We start from the raw sequence: 18854 nt of genomic DNA on the forward strand, positions 1-18854 counted from the left end.
GATGAGTGAACATCCCGACGTTCGGTTTGGATCCCGAACAAGAATATAAAAATAAAAAAATGACCGTGATCGGTTCGTGTTTGTGTTCGCCGAACATTCACGAACAAATAACGAACGTACAGTAGAATTTGAAGTTTTAGTCTACGCACATGCGTACAGATTATCAGGTGCAAAGTGTAAATTACGCAGTTGCGTACAGATAGAATACATTTTGGTCTAGAGTTACGCACATGCGTACAGATTATCAGGCGTAGATTACACAGTTGCATACGCTCACAAGTTCGAATATGTTTGAAAATGATTGTTATAACCATTCCGATCATCGAACAAATTGTTTGTGAATGGCGAACGCGAACAATTAGCATCATGTTCTTACTAACATTCGAACATTCACGAATATGTTCACTCGTCACAAATCGGTATATATAGTCAATGTCGTGGTATCTGGGGGACCACAAATGAACCACCAGTGAAAAACGACACGTCAGTCAGTGTTAGTGCAGGTCCTAAAGCTGGGGGCCCATCGAGGGATCCTCTGGTGCTCTGGTGGGCCAGTCCAACACTGTACATAGTCTATATATGAAAAGTGGTCCAGTGATGTCCACATGGACACCTCCACCTTATTCATTAGTTATTTATCTGCAGCCTAGAAGCCAATAATTGACCACCCCCTTATCTGTATAACCATACCTAGTTAATGGCCACTCAGTCATTATTATTAATCAGACAGCGTGCCCCTATTGCTGACTACAGACCCTTTTTATCGCGCAAAAACCCACCAGATCGATCACTAGCAATCATTGTTGGGTGTAACAGGATTAAGCGTGTGCAACAGGGTTGCTGATAATTTGCCAATACGTTCATGTTAAATCTTAGAAATCAGGATAAAAACAACCATTTTTTTTCTCATCACCAACGATTAGCAACCATGTAACGACTACAAAAATAATCGTTCACAACATTAATCGGTGAATGTATTACTGTTAGTTAATTGTTCACTACCATATGGCTATCTATCGCTATCGATTGGTCGCTTTGCCGGGTTTTTGCACGATAATCGCTCCGTGTAATAGAGCCTTACCTCCACAGGCATTATAACCCTCCATCTGTTATTAAGATTTCTTCACAGTCCCTTTTGTGAGCATTAAACATGTAAAAGCTGTTTTTAATAACTTATTTCTATAGGAATATGTGGCCGCTTAAAATCCACAGGCTCACAGCCCGAGGCTACTGTATACTGCTGAGAGAATGCCATAAGAACGTGCCCACCTGCCATTTGCAATATTGTCATGGAGGCCTGAACAATATTGTAAAATGCAACAAAAATCTGGAGAAAAACACCATAAAAATACAATAAGGGTATATATGTAATGGCAAAGACCCTATAGGCCAGTGCAAGGTATCTTATGACTTGTATGGAACCGTACAGGCTTCTCTGGGTGCCATATGTTGGAGATCTTCCCCCTTACATATGATAAATGTTTAACGCTAATGTACAACCGATACATCGCTTTTCTGATAATTACATGGATAGACCGTTGCTGGCGTGGGGATGCTGGTGCCGCAGTCCTATTTTTTAACTACGGCCCAGTTCTCATGTACGGTGCCGTTCTATTCCCAAGCACCGGTCAGAGGTGAAGCACTGGATGCGGGTTGGCCTACCCCCAGAGGGAGAAAACCCCCACCCCTCGGCTCCATTGATTTTAATGGAGGGCCAGCCCACCTCCAGTACTTCATCCCCGGCCGGTGCCCAGGAAAAGAATGGCGTCGTATGCTGGAAACGGGCCACAGTTCAAAAATGGACCGTGGCACTGGCATCCCCTGTCGGTGCTGTTCTATAGATTTAAATATCAGAAAAGTGATGTACTGGTGATACATTCGCTTTAAGATGCAGTAGAACGTTAAAACTTGCTCTTGAATGTGAATGCTATTTATTGTCTCATGACAATGGCACAGGTCAAGAGGTCAGATATATTAGGCAGCAAGAAAACAGTCAGGTCGTGAGGTCAATGCTGAAATCAGGAAAATGGGCAAACAGAGGGATCTGAGCGACATTGACAAGGGACAAAGAGCCATGGCTAGATGACTGGATCAGACCATCTCCAATGTGGCATGTGGGGTGCTCCATGTATACAATGGTTATTACTTACTAAAAGGTTCTATGGTCTGAGTCTCTCATTATATTTGTTATATTAATTTATAACGGTATGAATATATATGTTTGGGTTCACGAAACCCCGAACACTGGACATCTGACTCCTGATAGATGGAGAAGATGGATGCGTAACGTCTTCTCCATCCACAGGGAGTCAAATACAGAGCGAATATCGTACGAATCGTACGGATATCACCCGAATATTTGAATATTCGATCGAATATTCAATCCCATTAAAGTCTACGGGAACAAGTATTCGATTATTGAAAAACATCTATTCGACCACTTGGAGGTAAAAACCGAAAGCTGGGGGATTTGAACGCTTATCGAATATTTTTCGAATATTCGGTGAACTATTCGATAATATTCGATAGATCGAATACCTTACTATTTGATCGAATATCTATTCGATCGAACAGTATTCGCTCATCACCACTTATATGTACTGTATGTATAACTGTATGGTAGTTTTTTGCAGCTTGTTCTTATAACTAGTTTTTAACCCTTCTGAGACTTGACCAGTATCTACAGTATATCGGCTAGTTGGGTAATATTTTATGCTTAGGCTCAATGATATTTGCTGCCTGCTATTTTTGGTATTGTTCACCCATCAATTTTCTGTCCTTCGTACTGTTTATCTATCGATTTTTCACTTACATCGATGAATTAGTGAAGATGAATATAATTTGATCTGGCACTAATCTTCATTGTCGGCGTTCTAATGTATATTTGCTGTGTAATAGGACTTCAGCTTATTTAATTGGGATCTTGTTGCTGCATATGGGGCTGTGTAGCCTCCGACCAGACTGCCCCTTCTGACCACTAGCCACCAACAAATACACCTAAAAAGGCATGTCATTATCATTATTGGACTAGGGAGCAATAGAAGGCTGTCTAGTCTATTGAGTTTTACATCATCGCTCATGGGTGGTTCTTTGTCACTAAGGCTAGGTTCACACTACGTTTTTGCAATCCGTTTTTCTCGGATTCGTGTGCTACCATTTTGATCAGTTGACTTTCCATTGACCTCCATTATATAAAAAAAAGGGATCAAAAGCATAATTTTTTATACGTACACAAAAATTTGGTCTACCGAATTTTTTTGGGGTGTTAAAAAAAACAGATGCATTTTGATCTGTTTTTTTAATTTTTTTTTTTTAAATAATGGAAGTTAATGAAAAAAACAGATCAAAACAAATGCATTGGATTGCAAAATCATAGTGTGAACCCAGCCTTACGTGCGGAGGAGATGGCACTAAGATACACTAGGGGAAGAGGGCAAACGGCTGAAGGGCAATTTTCTGCTGGGAACTTTGGCACCATGTGAATGTTACTGTGACACATATCACCTACAGTACCTAACCATTCTATAGACCAAGTTTTCATGTCAGTAGGGTTCCCTGTTGGCAGTGGCCTCTTTCAGTAGGGCTAATACTTGGCCCCAAAAATTCCCAAATCTCAATCCAATTGATCATCTGTAGGGGCTGAACTTTACAACTTACAGGACTTAAAGGGAATGTACTGTCTAGATCCCCCCCCCCCCCCCCCCCCCCAATTAGACCCAGATACTGAAACAGGTTAGTTTTATTCTAATCTGCTTCTATTTTCTGGTTAGATTTATTTAATTTATTTATACATTGCTATGGAGGCTGCCATCTTGCCTGGGCTATTTTTAACTGTATATAATGTCTTGCTTTACAGCAAGCCCCATGGACATAGACGGGGGGGGGGGGGGGGGGGGAGAGAGAATCGCCAAAAATTCTTTAAAAATATTTAAGGTTTAACACTAAACCTTGATTTAATCAATAGGTAATTTTATGATAACACTTATTTATGATTCCGCTCTGAAAGAATTGACACATCAGATTCCTCTTTTCTTTTCTCACAGATTCTTTGGAAAATGAAAGGTGGAATCTTATTGGTTGCTAGGGGCAACTGAGCCAGTTTCACTTTACACCATGTTTGATAAATCTCCCCCATAGTGTTTTTATTGATGTTTTTTCAATATTTTAAGGCAGTGTGAGCAGCCTCGGGGCCTTGACTGGTTGGAGTTATTTTGGTTGGTAGAATTGGGACCTACAGGATGTTAATGGTGACCCAACCCACATAGCTGAAATGTTACCTCTTTAGGATTGTAATATCCTTCATCACAATGTATATAATATTTTTGCCTATTATCTCCTGTAGACACAGGTTTAAATATGTTTCTTAAGCCGCAAACCAAGCCCTTGGACATTGCACTGCCGCCTCAGGTGTCTGGTACCGCTCAGGGAGCCGCAGGTGAAGCTTCTCATTTATGGAGCCATTTATTTAGGTCAAATGTATGGATAATGGAATATCATAAAACACAGCTGTCCGGGAGATTGATGCCTAATGGCAGAAGAGACATGCATAAATGCTTGTGTAATGCACATGTCATTGCCTAGCCTAAGGACAGGCTGGCTGCAGCTCTACCAGTTCAGCACCCGGCTCGGGGGCATCCTCCCTGAGTATGTACAGGGTTCAGAACAGTGTGCCCTCTGCGCTGTACCCCCTGGTAATGACACTGCAACCGCCCGCTATATGGTGTGAGCTCTAGTCACCGGGACTACAAAAGTGATTCCTTAACCCTTTCAGCGTAACAACGTGCAACACAAGGTACAGTAAAGTGTTAAAAGTAGTGCAAAAATAGTTAAAAAAGAAAACAAAAAAGGTTAGTTGTAGTTGGCACTGATGCCAATCGTATGTTGGTAGAAAATCAGAAGGGGGGGGGGGTACCTAAGTGGCTGGAGTTATTCCCTCGGAAACAGTGCGATCAATGATGGTGAGGGGGGCTCCTTCTGTACCATTACTGTCAAGCCTGGCATTGCGATTGCTGGGGGTGACAGGGTATTCTAGACAGCCACGGGCCTGATAAAAAAAAAACAGACCTCAGGGCAATATCCTAGTAAGCTTCTGTGCATTTTACATGAACAACAAGAAAGGTCCTCGCATATAGACATAGTATCATAGTACGTTAAGCTAAAAAACAGAAAACAAGACAGGCTAAAAAATAGAGAAAAGTAAACGTTTCCTAAAAAACTGAAAAAGTTCCTCAATGCATAAAAATACAAAAACAAAAATAAACAAATACATCAGCATTAAACATGCATGTACTACAGTATACATAGTTACATTCGTCTTGAGCCATAAAAAACTTGTTACCTATTCATTTAAAGGTGTATTTTTTTTAATCAACTACTGTCAGAAAGTATCAGAAGTGGGGTTTTCTTTCCAGTCTGACACAGTGCTCCCTGCTGCCACCTCTGTCCATGTCAGGAACTGTCCAGAGCAGTAGAAATTCCCCATAGAAAACTTCTCCTGCTCTCCAGATTGGAAAGAACCCACCACTTCATGCAGGACATACAGAAGCTGGTAAGTACTGGAAGACTTGACATATAAATTACAAATCTCTGACACAGAATTTACCCATTTAATGATTAAAGTACCCCTTTAATGCAAAAAAAAAAAAAAAAGATAATATATATATATATATATATATATATATATATTCATACAATAAAGAATTTGTAACTTTGTTTCTGCATTACCACATAAAAAAAATTCATAAATTCAAATTCTAAATTAAATACAACCATATATTTATATAAAAAAAATTAAATAAATCAAAATACAACTGCCAGTCCTGCTCTACTCTTGGGTTTTATTCCGACATGGAAGGGGTGCCCTCTACTTCTGTGTCAGGGGATGACTACTTAAGTTTGAAGGGAGACCCACACTTTTAATAAATGAATAGCTGATTCCTACTGATCTGTCTATCCACATAGACAGTTGTCAATGGAGAGGAGGAGTAAGCCACTACCAGACAGCACTGACTTATCTGTCCGAGAACACTTCATCCAAAATTATCTTCTCAGAGTTATTCTGAGTTAGGAAGCCACCATACATTTATAGAGTCAGGTGGTTCTGCCAAAGTGAGTTGGTTCTGTAGACTTTTGCAGACCTTTAGAATGGGGCTGTCATCTATCTATTGACCAACCCTTGCCCAACCTCTTTATAAATGTCACTAGTCACCTGCCAACACAAAGGGGAGGGGGGAGCTTCCTTACCCCGAACCAGGAAGCAGAGCACTGGTGTACATTGCTATACACTATGTGGCTCGATAGCCCCTTTAAGGCCATAAGTGTCTCAGTCCTTTAAGGGATAAAGAATTTTCCTCTTTATGTCAATCCCTTTATAGTACAAAGATGGCTTGGAAATAAGGCGATCCCTGTGGGTTCCTGTTCAGAAACCCCTGGCGGTCATCTCATTTCGTGTTGGTCATATAAATGAATGGCTGACACATGAACATGACACATGAAGAGGCCTCTTCCTCCAGAGTGTCACTCTTAGCTAGTGGAGGAGCCCTCTGTATGATGTCCATATAACCTAGTACGGTTGGTTGGGCAGAAGCTCTAACAGATAAAGAATTTAAATGTATAGTTATAAGTCTTATGACATAGGACTAGCCAGATATCCCTCCAGGGAAGGACCTAGCCAAGGGGTGGCTCCTGTGAGGAGACCTCCAAAACCACCATATAAAGTGGCCCTAAAAGTTTTTATCCAACTAATTTACGAGTCTGAGGTTATGACAAGGGAAATACCAAAGCCAGATATCCAGCCATAGACAGCTGTTTCGGGGTGTTGCCCCTCATTGGTGTGGCTAGGTGGGAGCAATTCCTAGTAAGCCAAAGGAGCGATGCACCTAGGATTTCACCATGTTCAGCACTTTGACCAGCAGCCAACATTGTCTTCTTCAGCTTTTCAGCTATTTGTTTACCGTATTAGCTGAATTTGGACACGTACCCTTCAAATGAACATAAAAAAATACCGACTTAAAAAGTTCACCCTAAATGTTCACCCTCAGCCAATCAGTGTGCTGTCCCATCGCAGCTACTGAGTGGGACGTCAGAATGTCGGGAATAGGCTTGATCAAACAGCGGAAAAAGCTAGGTTCGATTGTACTCGAACCTAGCCAGACTTTCCGCATTTGATTCCTGATGCCTTCATGGTCCGTGCGGAAGGAGGAGACATCCTGGGGACCACCTGGAATTCTGGGTTTCAGCCTAGGAAATTCCGGCTAGGTTCGAGTTTGATCAAACTTACCTTTTTCTCTGTGCGATCAAGCCTAGTCGGGAACCACAGAAGCAGACCGGAGCATGAGCGGGTAAAGTATTCCACAGGTTAAGCGGGATTAGGCCAGCATGTAAACCCATACAAAATAACAGTACCAGTTTACGCAATGGTACGTGTGAAGCTACCCTTCATCATAGCTTCATACGTACCAGATCGCACTCGTCACAACTTCCGAGTTCTTTCGAAGAAATCTTGTAAACGCCTTCGCCTCTTTCCTTACAATTCCTTTCAATCGAGAAGACCGTGTTCCCTGGACCGTGCGGTTCACGTCACTTTTCTCCTTCAGATTCCCCTTTAAGTAAACATGGCAGCACAAGCGGAGAAGGAACATTCAATTTCTTGACTCATTTCTAAAAGGATCAATGATAATTTTTCTTCACGGCAATTAAATTTAGTCAACTGAGTGTTTTTGGTTCTCCAAGACACGTTTAATCAAGTAGGTTTGTTGCCATCAGCCCCGGAGGTGTGCGGCATGTTGACAGTGATGGCACGGCGCGTTTCAAAGGAGACACATGTGAGCAGAGAGGTGCGGGCTAGGTGATCGGGTTAATTAACTCTTTGTAAGGAAAATGTGTAATTGACATTAATTATCGCTGCATAGATAGAGATTTGCTGTCTGGCTATATTGGGCTGCATATTTATTATCAGCGTGGAGAAAAACTCACTACTATCATGGAAATAAACCTGAGCTATCAGTCTATGGGAGTTTTTGTTTTCTTATGTAACTATAGGGGGGGGGGGGATTTATATAGAGAGGGCCATATCCATCATTCTGCTGGACGCCGTCACCGCTGTGACATGTAGGGAAGTAGCTGACAGTCTATCGTAATTGTAAAAAGCATTCGACTGCTACACGTATTGCACAACCTGCAGTGAAAGTGACTGCAATATGTTCAACACATGTCACTCTCCCATGGGAGAATGGGGCTCCGTAGTGTTTTTCCTTCCCGTATAGGACACAATTCTTAGTATACAGAGCAAACGAATATACAATTTATGGATATCCCTGTACATGGATGTAGTAACTTGGCAGCTGAATCTTTAGTGTAAGACCCCATAGGCTGAACCCACATCATGATTTGCCCCACAAAGTCTTCTTTGGCAGTTTGAGTCCAAATAATGGCTGTTATTTCATAATGATGTTATTATTAATTAACGGCCATTATTTGGACTCAAACAGCCAAAAAAGATGTTATGGGAACGTAGCTATAGGGACAACATACAAACTAATGCAGATATTGTCCTTGGTGGGAGGTGAACCCAAGCCCCAGTTCTAACTGAGCCACCATGCTGCCCATAGATTAACCTTTATTATTGTAAATTTGGAACCCGCAAAAAAAAAAAAAAAAAAGGATAGCAGTTTGTACTTTTTACGTTACTATTATATCAATAGAGGAAAAATCTCCTGATAAATTTACTAAATCTTGAAGATAGAGATAACCCGCCAGCTCCAGAATTGTGGCCGTATATAGATGACTCCAAAAAGCTTCTGATTGCTAAATAGTATAGGACACTGGGGCTCTCATTGTTATCAAAGATTTAGGATTTACCCCATATATGATCATACATCAGATCCAGATTTTATTGGGTAAAAACCATTACAACATGGTCTATTCAATGATCCCTACATACGTATAGTTTTTAAGGGTTTTACTATATTAGCTAAAGTGTATCTAGGAAGCAGCTAAAATATCCCAAAAAAGTATAAAAAGAAGTACAAAAGTCATAGTAATTCTATAAAGAAAGCATAATCACATCCCCATTTACAGATGCATTACAAACGCACATATAAAACCAACGTTAAAATCAATTTTAAAAACTTTTTTCAAAATGTAAACTCCGTATTTTCCTTTGAGAGTATAGAAAATGTAAATGTAATACCTTCGCGAACATGATAACTGTGCCCTCGAAAGTTACATGTGGCTATAATGGGCCATATACTCCAATTCAAGTCATTGGAAGAAAGAGAGAAGAGCTCACCCCACCTTTACGGGGTTGATGCGTGGATTGCGCCTGGTAATAGCTAATAAAATTATAGAATCCGGCCATCAAGTCCCATAAAAATTTAAGATTTATTTGGCAAATAGTTAAAATCCACATGCGAGGCAGATAAATCTCTTACATGAAAAAATATAATACAAAGTGAAATGACTCACAAAATAGGATCAAACAGGACCCACCGGGCACATAATAACACCATTATCAAACAAAACGCTCGATAATAAAGAATACGATTAATTCTTCATGGGGCTTGGGCAGGATTAGGAAAACATTCCAGAAACAGTGCCACACCTGTCCATGGGTTGTGTCTGGTATTGCAGCTCAGCTCTATTGAATTGGGCTCAAAGGCAATACAACATATAACCTGATGACAGGGGTGGCATTTTGGGAAGAAAGCAGTCGTGTTTTTCTAACGCAGTACAACCCTCTTCAATGAAAGATTTCCAGAAGGTGTCATGATTTAGCGGAGCGTGTTTACAATCACCACCCTGGAAAGGAATGTTAACTGTTTCAACACATTGTAAAAGAGAAACCTCCATATCGTGTACCAAAATGTTTGGCTGGAGCGGAGAAGTTTTTTACTAAAGTCATTACTAGAGTTGAGCATGCTCAAGTCCGATTGGTCGGCATTTGATTACTGGTGGCTGAACAAGTTGGATTCAGCCTTAGGGAATCCTGGAAAACTTGGACACAGCCATAGGCCATAGGCTGTATCCATGTTTCCCCGTACTCAATAGGGCTGCATCCAACTCTTTATTCAAAGGCCAAAGGCAGAAGGATCGGACGCGAGCATGCTCCAGTTGGGCTCAACTCTGGTGATTACCTTTTTTTTTTCTTGCGATAATTGAGGGTATGTGCACACTACGGATTCCAAGCGGAGAACTTCAAAAGGATTCCGCCATACCCCCTGCTTGAAGTTCCGCCTATCCAAAGGCTCCATTCTATGCTCAGGCAGATTCCATTGTTCGCCCAAAGAATTGACAAGTCAATTCTGTGGGCAGATGGTGGAATCAGCCTGAGCATAGAATGAAGCTTATGGGATGGGCAGAACTTCAAGCAGGGGGGGTGGCAGAAACTGCTAAAATTTCTCTGCTCAGAATCCATTGTGTGCACATACCCTTACACCTGATATCTTAATCTTCTAGTCTGTGAAAGTTATTAGCACAGACAGACATAGGGAGTGTCAGAAAGCAGAAGGGGTAGGACCTTTTCGGCTCCCCTTTTGGCACACATTGTTTGCGTTGTTTTTAACATTCAGATGAAGGCCCCATTCACACATCCGCATATTCTGTCCGCAAATATGGAACCATTTGTTTCAATGGCTTCATACACACAGCCAGAGGTGTTATAGGTCCTTGGTGGGGCCACCTTCTCAATGAATGGGTCTGTGCTAATGGTTACAGATGCCTTCTGCAGATGTGTGAAAGTAATGGGCGGTCTAGCGGGATCAGAGCAGATCTCTTAGGTGAACTTGGTCTTTTAACGTTGTTAAGGGTCCTTTCGATGATACTTCTTTGCAGAGAGCCATTGATCAACAGGACTCCCCATATGATGTGCCCCAGAAACATCTAATTCATCTGGATGGCCCTTGGATAAAGTGCTCTTGTCTCAAGACAGCTGTAATTTAAGTGCCAATATATGGATGAATCAATAGGGAGACTGGTTTGTATACTTTAATTACCGATAACACTTTTATGCTGGTCATATACTTTAAACAGCTGCCAGCCGAATGTTTGTGGAGCCGGCAACTACTCCTAATAAACTCCCCATACACATACACACTCGACCTGGAGTTTGTCACATTTAGACATCGAAAACTATTACTATGCACTGCGCATGCCACTATGGCCAAACATCAAGGAAAACAACTGTGCATGATTTAGGACTTAAAGAGGATGTACCATCAGGTACATCCTCTTTAATCTGCCCACGGATAGAACGGCACCGTCACAGAGAAGCCGGAGCCGTTTTTTTGAACCGCGGCCCGTGGTAACCATGGGTACCGCGCCGGGGGTTAAGCACAGGAGGTAAGCCGGCCCGCACCAATGGAGCCACGTCATAGAGGGGAGGGAATTCCCTCCCACTGGGGGCAGGCGGGCCCGCCTCCTGTGCTTCAGCCCCAACCCGGTATCTGTGGATAGAACGGTGCCGTACACGGGAACCGGGCCGCGGTTCAAAAAATGGACCACAGCACCGGCTTCCCCATGATGGCGCCGTTCAATCCATGGGTCATATTGAAGAGGATGTTCCTGATGGTACATCTAAGAAATACAGCTCTCCACTCCCCTAAAATATTTGAAGGGATAGTCCCATCTCAGACTTCTCCTGATATGTTGCTCTTTCCCTCCTATTGCTGACAGCTCATTGTCTAGGTTACCGTCCACCACTCTGCTCTAAAAGCAGCCAATTAACTAGAACATGAATGGATTATGCTCGGGAACATATCATGTCATGTGATTTCCTTGGTACGCTAATTTGGCACATGTGACATCCTTTTATATTTTATCCAGTCAAACGACTTTCTAAATTTTTCTTCTGGACGAGAAGTGACATCTTTGTATATCATATCCAGCATGCAATGTCCCTTTATGACCTGTAATTCTAAATATGCAAGACTCTACCTATACTGTAGTCTAATATAGTCTATAAGCTACCAGATGTGAAGTGTATATACACAGTACATGGATCTTCTGGGGGACATGGTGATCTCATTCAGGCATGCTACTGTGAATAGAGATAGGGAGTGACATTTTGGTGTCTCTACACTGGTAAAACCACATAGGTTTTATAAGATCCAATACAAAGCAGCCACGGTAAGTATTGCTTTAGACCCCTGATGACACCTGCATAGGTGAAACATGTCGGGGAGGCTAATGACTGTGTTTTCATTTAGCTACCAATATGAATTACTGTAGTGGGTGATGGTACTTTGATGGGCCGTCATGTATTGGGTGCACTGTGCGCATTTTCCAGGCTGCATCAATATTCTGCCTGTCAACGGGATAAGTCTAAAACCTCAAAAATAACTTCACATGATTTTCAATTCAAGCAGAGTCAACAGACTGTAAGTCTAAATCTCTATCTGATGCCTTCATGTCGCCCTCAGGTATTTACTTCTTCCCATAAATCTCACCTGTTGTCAGACTCCTACACCCCACTCTAGCACCTGCTGTTCACTTGTAATCTGGGCACCGGGCTCGTCTCGGAGAACGGGAAGAACTGTTTACAACTGTGAAATGCTTTAATTATCAGTGTATAATGACGACCAGGAATATATGGAAAGTGGAATGTAAACTGCTGTAGTCTTCAAGATCAGACAATGGTTTCCAGGAAAACTTTACTGCCAGACATCTGCAACTAAAGGGAACCGATGACTCTACAGTCCCAGACCATGATCCTCCGCCTACACCTGTACAATGTGGAGGAAGCGGGAAGACCTGGAATCAGCATAGAGGTTGAGCTAAACGATTACTGACGGGCTTAAAGAGAAAAAAGTGCTTACAAATTCCTTATCATAATATATGTCACCCCATCTGGATGCTACTTTTTCAAGATTTTAGGATTTTTTACTACTACATATTTTTGTTGTTATGTTTGATTACGATGGCGTCATTGACTTAGGGGTGGACTTCAGAAAAAAGGACTCCCACAGCATCCAAAATGCAAAATGGTGTGTTCATTCATCAGGGCACAAAAAATGCAACGTTTTGGCCTATTGGCCTTAGGGGTGGAGACCAAAAACCCGCCAAGTGGATGTGTCCTTTAAAACCCGCCACCGCCAATAGGAGTAGTTTATCGGTCCAAAAAATTGGAAAAAAAAAAAAGTTCTACAGCTGTGCATGGGTCTTACCATCCTCTGCCACACTGCAAGCCCGATCCCACTGATCTTGCCGCCCCCATCAGTGCCGATCCAGGTGTCCATATCTCCCGTACTTCCTATCTCTACAGCATTGCATGAACTGCCCTACCACTACAAATCCCATGATGCAGTGCGCCACACTGTCCGCCCATCTACATGCCCACTCCAGCTAATACGCACCAAGCCAAGGGTTTTCTGGCTTGCTCGGCCAATTGGAGGACCTGGCCTAACAAGGGGATGGATGCTTGGCATTGGCTTTGCATCCTGATGAGGCATTGAAAACGTGGTGGGGAAAAGGTATAAACTACTGAACATTCAGCCAGGGGTGGGCAAAGAGGGTATTGTCTCCAGCTCCTTGGCTTCTCCATTTCCCTGTAAAAAAAGGCATGATTCTCTGATGTCACAGGAGGTCTGTTCCTGGGCACTGGCCCAGCCCCCAGTGTGACAATCTCCCCTCCCGTCTGTGACGTGCCTCCATTGATTCTAATGAAGCCGGGTCACAGAGGGGCGGGGGTTTTGTCATACTGGGGGCTGGGCCTGCCCCCAGTGCTCCGGAGCGGGCCAGTGTTTGGGACTAGACTGGGAACTAGGTGGTGGTTCAAAAAATGGGCCGTGACATCCCCCCGCCAGTGCCAGTGCTTTAAAAGCGGCACTGTTTTGTAGAAGAGCAGACAGATTATTCCAATTTCATACCACCCCTTTAAGATTTTGAGTCTTAAAATGCGTTAGGAAATACATAACGCTACATAATGGGTCTTTGTGGCACCTGTAAACCCAGTCATTCAACTTTTTTCCCAATTTTTCTCTAAGAATTCCCTGTCCAGTGGAGCTTTTTATATGATTTCTCCACCATCAAATTTCTCAAGAAGCCAATTACCCAACCAAGATATTTTTGATTGTGGAAGGAATCTGGAGTGACCATAGGAAACCAAGAGAACTATGGGGAAATAATAACCTAGAACCTTTCTACCATTAAAAAAAAAATGATTTGTGGCACCTCACAATGCACGTTGCTTCAATGGTGAATGGAAATCGCTGACACCTGGCGCCCCACTCGGCAATTAGGAAGCCCCATGCTCCATCATTAGCGGCAGCACAAAGGCTGCCCGTCCACAAGGCAATAGGAGAAACCCTTAACTTAGCACTTTTCCGTCTAACCAGCCAGAAAGAGTCCGTTGTGCTGGGACTGTTATACTGGCATGAGGCGGCATAAGCTGGCATGGGGCTGTTAAGCTGGGCATAATGATCGCTGTGCTCAATATTTCTTTTCTTTTCTCAGTACATGGTAAGTATTTACTTTTTCTCCTCACTGTGATGTTAATTCTGCCCAGCCATGAGAATTTCGTGGAATCCCACTGGGATAATTCTGAAGTGATCAGTGAGAGCAGTGTAGAGTAATCTAGTTTATACAGAAGCAGAGGACATTTGGGATATATACCTAGACACTTAATGAAGTCAAATTTTCATCTCAAAGGGAATTTGTCTCGCGTAAGCTCACAGATAAAACGGGCGGAAATCTTCCGGGGCGACAGAAGTGGAATAATTGACCTTAAAATTGCAAACTTTTTAAATAAAAGTTGCATAAAAATACAAAATAGGGAAAACAGAGAGGACGTTAGGTAGAAGGTCATCAGCAAAATGATCGTATAAGCCTATATTCCTGCAGATTAGCTGGTGTATGAGGTGGTGGTGGTGGGTTTCTATAAAACCCTCTGCCTCACTATCAATAATGCTCCATGGTAACTGGGGGGCTCAGATACAGATATTACCTTACACCACTGCCTAAGGCTATCTTCCCGCTCAGTATTTTTTTGCCTAATTTTGTGCCTCAGAGAAGGCAGAAAACTTTTTACCAGTCTCCTTGGCCATTTTTGACGTTTTTCCATACACATTTTTTTTCCTTTTTTTCTACAGCAAATACTATTATGCAATTTTTGGGCCATTTATGTAGAAAAAAACAAAATACTAAAATATATATAGAAAAAAATTAAATATAACAGGGCTAAAAAAAAAAATTCAGCTGTAAAATGGCTGTTCCGTGGCCCAAAAATACTTAGGACGCTATATCTGTAAGGCTATGCTTACACTATTAGACAAAGCAATTTTTAAGGATTAAGATAAATGAGACAAACAAGATTGTTTACCATTAACCTGAAATCGTTCACCATATTGCACAGAACGATAGTCGATAGTTATGATCGTTATAGTGATCATTTACTCCATCTGATCCCAGCAAAAGAATGAACAATGTGCAATTGCGCTGACCGATTCGTGAACAAATGAACCAATGTATGGTTTTTGCCATTAGTGGTCTGTAAGCTCCAACGAGCAGGTCTCGTTTATACTTTGTATTTTTATGTTATTTTTTATTTATTCTAATTATTTAACTGTGTATTATGTGACCTCTGTACTGTATGCATAGAAAAAAGCGCTGCAGAATCTTTTGGCGCTATACAAATAAATATATTATTATTATTATTTCCAAACACAAGCACAGTATCGGCACATGGAGTAACTATGGCGTCATAGTACAGAGTGTCCTGGGCTATGCTACCTGCATGATGCCTAAAGATTGCCATACCCAAATGAACTTTTTGCAAGTTTCGTTTTTAACTTTGTTCAAGATGGCCGCTGCAGAAAAAGCTCTTGGTTGATGGTGGGCAAAAGATCTAAAAAAAAAATAAAAAATGGTATGCTTACCTGTCCACACTCCCTCGATGTCCTTCTCTGTGTCTCTGGTGCCTTTAGCCCACTCAGCCAATAAGTGGGCTGACACTCTTGTATCTTGAGAGTGACACCCCGTGCACCCAATCACTGGCCACAGCCCTGTCTCTCAGTCAGTGATTGGCTGACCAGTATTTTGACTGCAGGGGACACCAGAGACTAAGGACAACCAGGGGGATTTGGGACAGGTAAGTATTAATGAGCAAACAACTGAACTCCACCAAAACACCTGCAATTTTTAGCTCTTTTATTATATCTTGTTAAGGTTTGGTTCGCAAGTTAGCAAATTTTACACCAAAAAATTAAACCTTCCTAACAAACTTTTGAAAACTTTCTAATCAGGAGGAACAGCTGTCGGTCAAACAATCCGGGCAGCTCTTGAGGATGCATGGCCAGTATTACTCAGGTACTCCCAGTCCCAGTGCCCAGTGTCAGTGGGCATCCTTGATATACAGTCTCTCTGTAAAATAAGCATTGGTTGTAAATAGATTCCTTACAATGCAGTTTACTACCTGCCAACACAAGTTTATTCTTCCAAGCTTAGTTCTACTTTAAAATTGTTATTGAGTTTGCAGATTTTTTTTTTTTTTTACATCAATTCACCTCCGAGTCCACTTTTATCCAAGTGCACCTGTCTCTGGTCAATAGTCACAGCTGGACAATTACCCGAATCTCTCTCACAAATAGACCAATCAAGGCTACAAAATTGAACATGCCCACGGGTTTGTAAATACACTCATAAGCGCTTACTAGGGTTTTTCCAGCAGTCTGCCGCAGCTCGTCGTCTGCTCTAACATTTGCTGTTTACGCAGAGCTTTACGTTACATAATATCTCTCTTTGATATCATACCAGGGTTTTGGCTGCTCATCATAAAACCATACAGATTGCAGATAAAGGTTATACTAGATATCACTGCTTTCCTATAGCAAAAAAACAGCATGTTGTCACAACTGAGGAGCTGGTCGGAAAAAAAAAAAATAACATGGCTCCTCGCAGCAAATACACAACACATCCCCTGAAAACACGTTGGCGTCGGTTCTGGTGTGTTTTCACGAAGGCGCACTTGGATAAATATAAACAACACAAAGGCAGGAAACGGTGCCAGGATCAAGTGGTGTATTTGCCAGTTTCTGGTTTGATATATCTGCCTCGTTGGGGCATAGTCTAAGAAGCTAATATCCGACACCGTATAAAAGTACCATACGTGTAGATTTTTTATTCTCCATTGTCTTTGCCGTTCTTTCTTTAGCTGCGTGTAACAGTATAACAAAACAACATTGCATAAAAATATATTAAAAAAAACGTTCGTTTTGTGATTTCAGACCCGATTGTGGTGCCTACAGGCAGGATAGGAGACGTAACCCACCTAACAGAGTCTATGGAAGCTTTGAGGGTGTGGCTGAACCCAGTGTATTTTTATGTGTTACTCAGCCACCTTTGCAGCATGAGGTCGGTATAGTGTAGGACCCCAGGGCACACTATAGTGTTGATGTCTGGATGCAGATGTACAGATGTAGCAGAGCTAACAGTCGTAGAGCGCTAATTAGATTCACTCACACACCGAGACTGCTAACTCTGCTACTGTAGGTAAAGTAATGAATATTATGAGCTGTAGTACATACAGAACTGCGAACTCTGCGCCGTATGTGAAAATAAATTGGACTAGACACAGGTGTAATCTTCAACAGGAAGAATAACGTTACTTAGAAAACATCTTTTTTTTTGCGAACAAATACAGCAACACAGTCTTTTAAAGTGTCACTGTCGTTATAAAAAAAAATACAACTTTTGGCATGTTTCAGAGATTTGTCAAAAATTTTGATTGGTTCGAGTCTGAGGGTTAAGACCCATACCGATCGGGAAAACGAGTCGGGAGAAGATAGTGCTAAGCAACGTGCCGTTAGTTAGCATGGAAAGTTGGCTGTCTATTATTGATAATTACAGCCGCAAATAATGATCAAAAATGAACATAAGTGACAGCAATGACTGTACTGAGACAGTAGTATGAAGATTTAAACTGTTTCAGAGCTCCCGGCATCATAATGAATCATTAAGCCAGGAGTTCCACATTCTGGTCCTTAGCACATCTTCTGTGCAAGGACCCTAACACTACAGGATCAGACTACATAAATCTGCAGTCTGTGACCATGAAGACATATTGGTCTGCATAGGAGCTGTATGCAGAACTGGCATCAGCACATAGCTTATCTGGGCAAGTGCCGGGGCCCACATCGCCTCTAGGGGCCCAGAAAGGGAGAGGGGCCTGGTGTTCTAATGTTCAGCCCAGTCACTGTAGTGCAAGGTGAATGGGCTGAACATCAGAAGATGGAGCAGGACCGGCACAGAGAGAGAAAAGGGTGAAGGACCTGATCACATGACCTGAAAGTCCTCAACCTTACAGTGTGGAGACCACCCGACAGTGAGGAAGCCGTCCCTGGAGCCGTACCTGGCTGTATGCAAAAAAATCTTATCATGTCTCTTTAAAAGGTTGTTTCATTTTTTTAAGATGGGGCAAACTAAATGTACATAGACATGAAGAGGATAATGGAAAAATGATCTGTACTGTGCGTCTTATTAGGGTTTGTGGACCATACTCATTTTTTGTAATGATGATTTATATAGCTTTTATATTTTATTAGTGCAGGCTTGTATATTTTATTAGTGCAGACTTGTCATAAGTTACATTGGATAGTATAAGATAAGAATACAAGGATCCGTAAGGAACGAGAAGCTGGCATGCCACCAAGCATCTACGACCAACATAATCCAGAGTTTAGATGCTTATAGTACTCTAGTGAAGGCCAATGATAATGTTGTCATCAATGAATTATTTATCCAGGCAGGAGGACATACCAGGTCACGTAATAAGAGGATCTAAATACCTTGCTTTATGTAGGTTATTCACCCAAGGGCCCTATACGTTACTAAATTTACCTGCGCAGCCTCTAGCCATATAGGTT

At 41.9% G+C, this 18854-nt stretch overlaps 1 protein-coding gene across 2 annotated transcripts in view; it reads right to left on the reverse strand.

Annotated features, from left to right (window-relative positions):
* The window catches only part of ADGRL1 (adhesion G protein-coupled receptor L1), a 279116-nt gene that overhangs the window by 228853 nt on the left and 31409 nt on the right, over nucleotides 1-18854 (reverse strand). Inside the window, exon 1 of one of the 2 annotated variants that reach the window (XM_069945814.1) lies at nucleotides 4913-4999. The exons of the other annotated variant lie outside the window; for it this stretch is intronic. The gene's annotated coding sequence lies outside the window, so the exon portion shown is untranslated. Of the gene's footprint in view, nucleotides 1-4912; nucleotides 5000-18854 lie in introns of those variants that run through there. 2 annotated transcript variants of the gene reach the window in all.

Source organism: Dendropsophus ebraccatus, chromosome 1 (genome assembly GCF_027789765.1).
Source record: "Dendropsophus ebraccatus isolate aDenEbr1 chromosome 1, aDenEbr1.pat, whole genome shotgun sequence".
NCBI classification, from domain to species: Eukaryota; Metazoa; Chordata; class Amphibia; order Anura; family Hylidae; genus Dendropsophus; species Dendropsophus ebraccatus.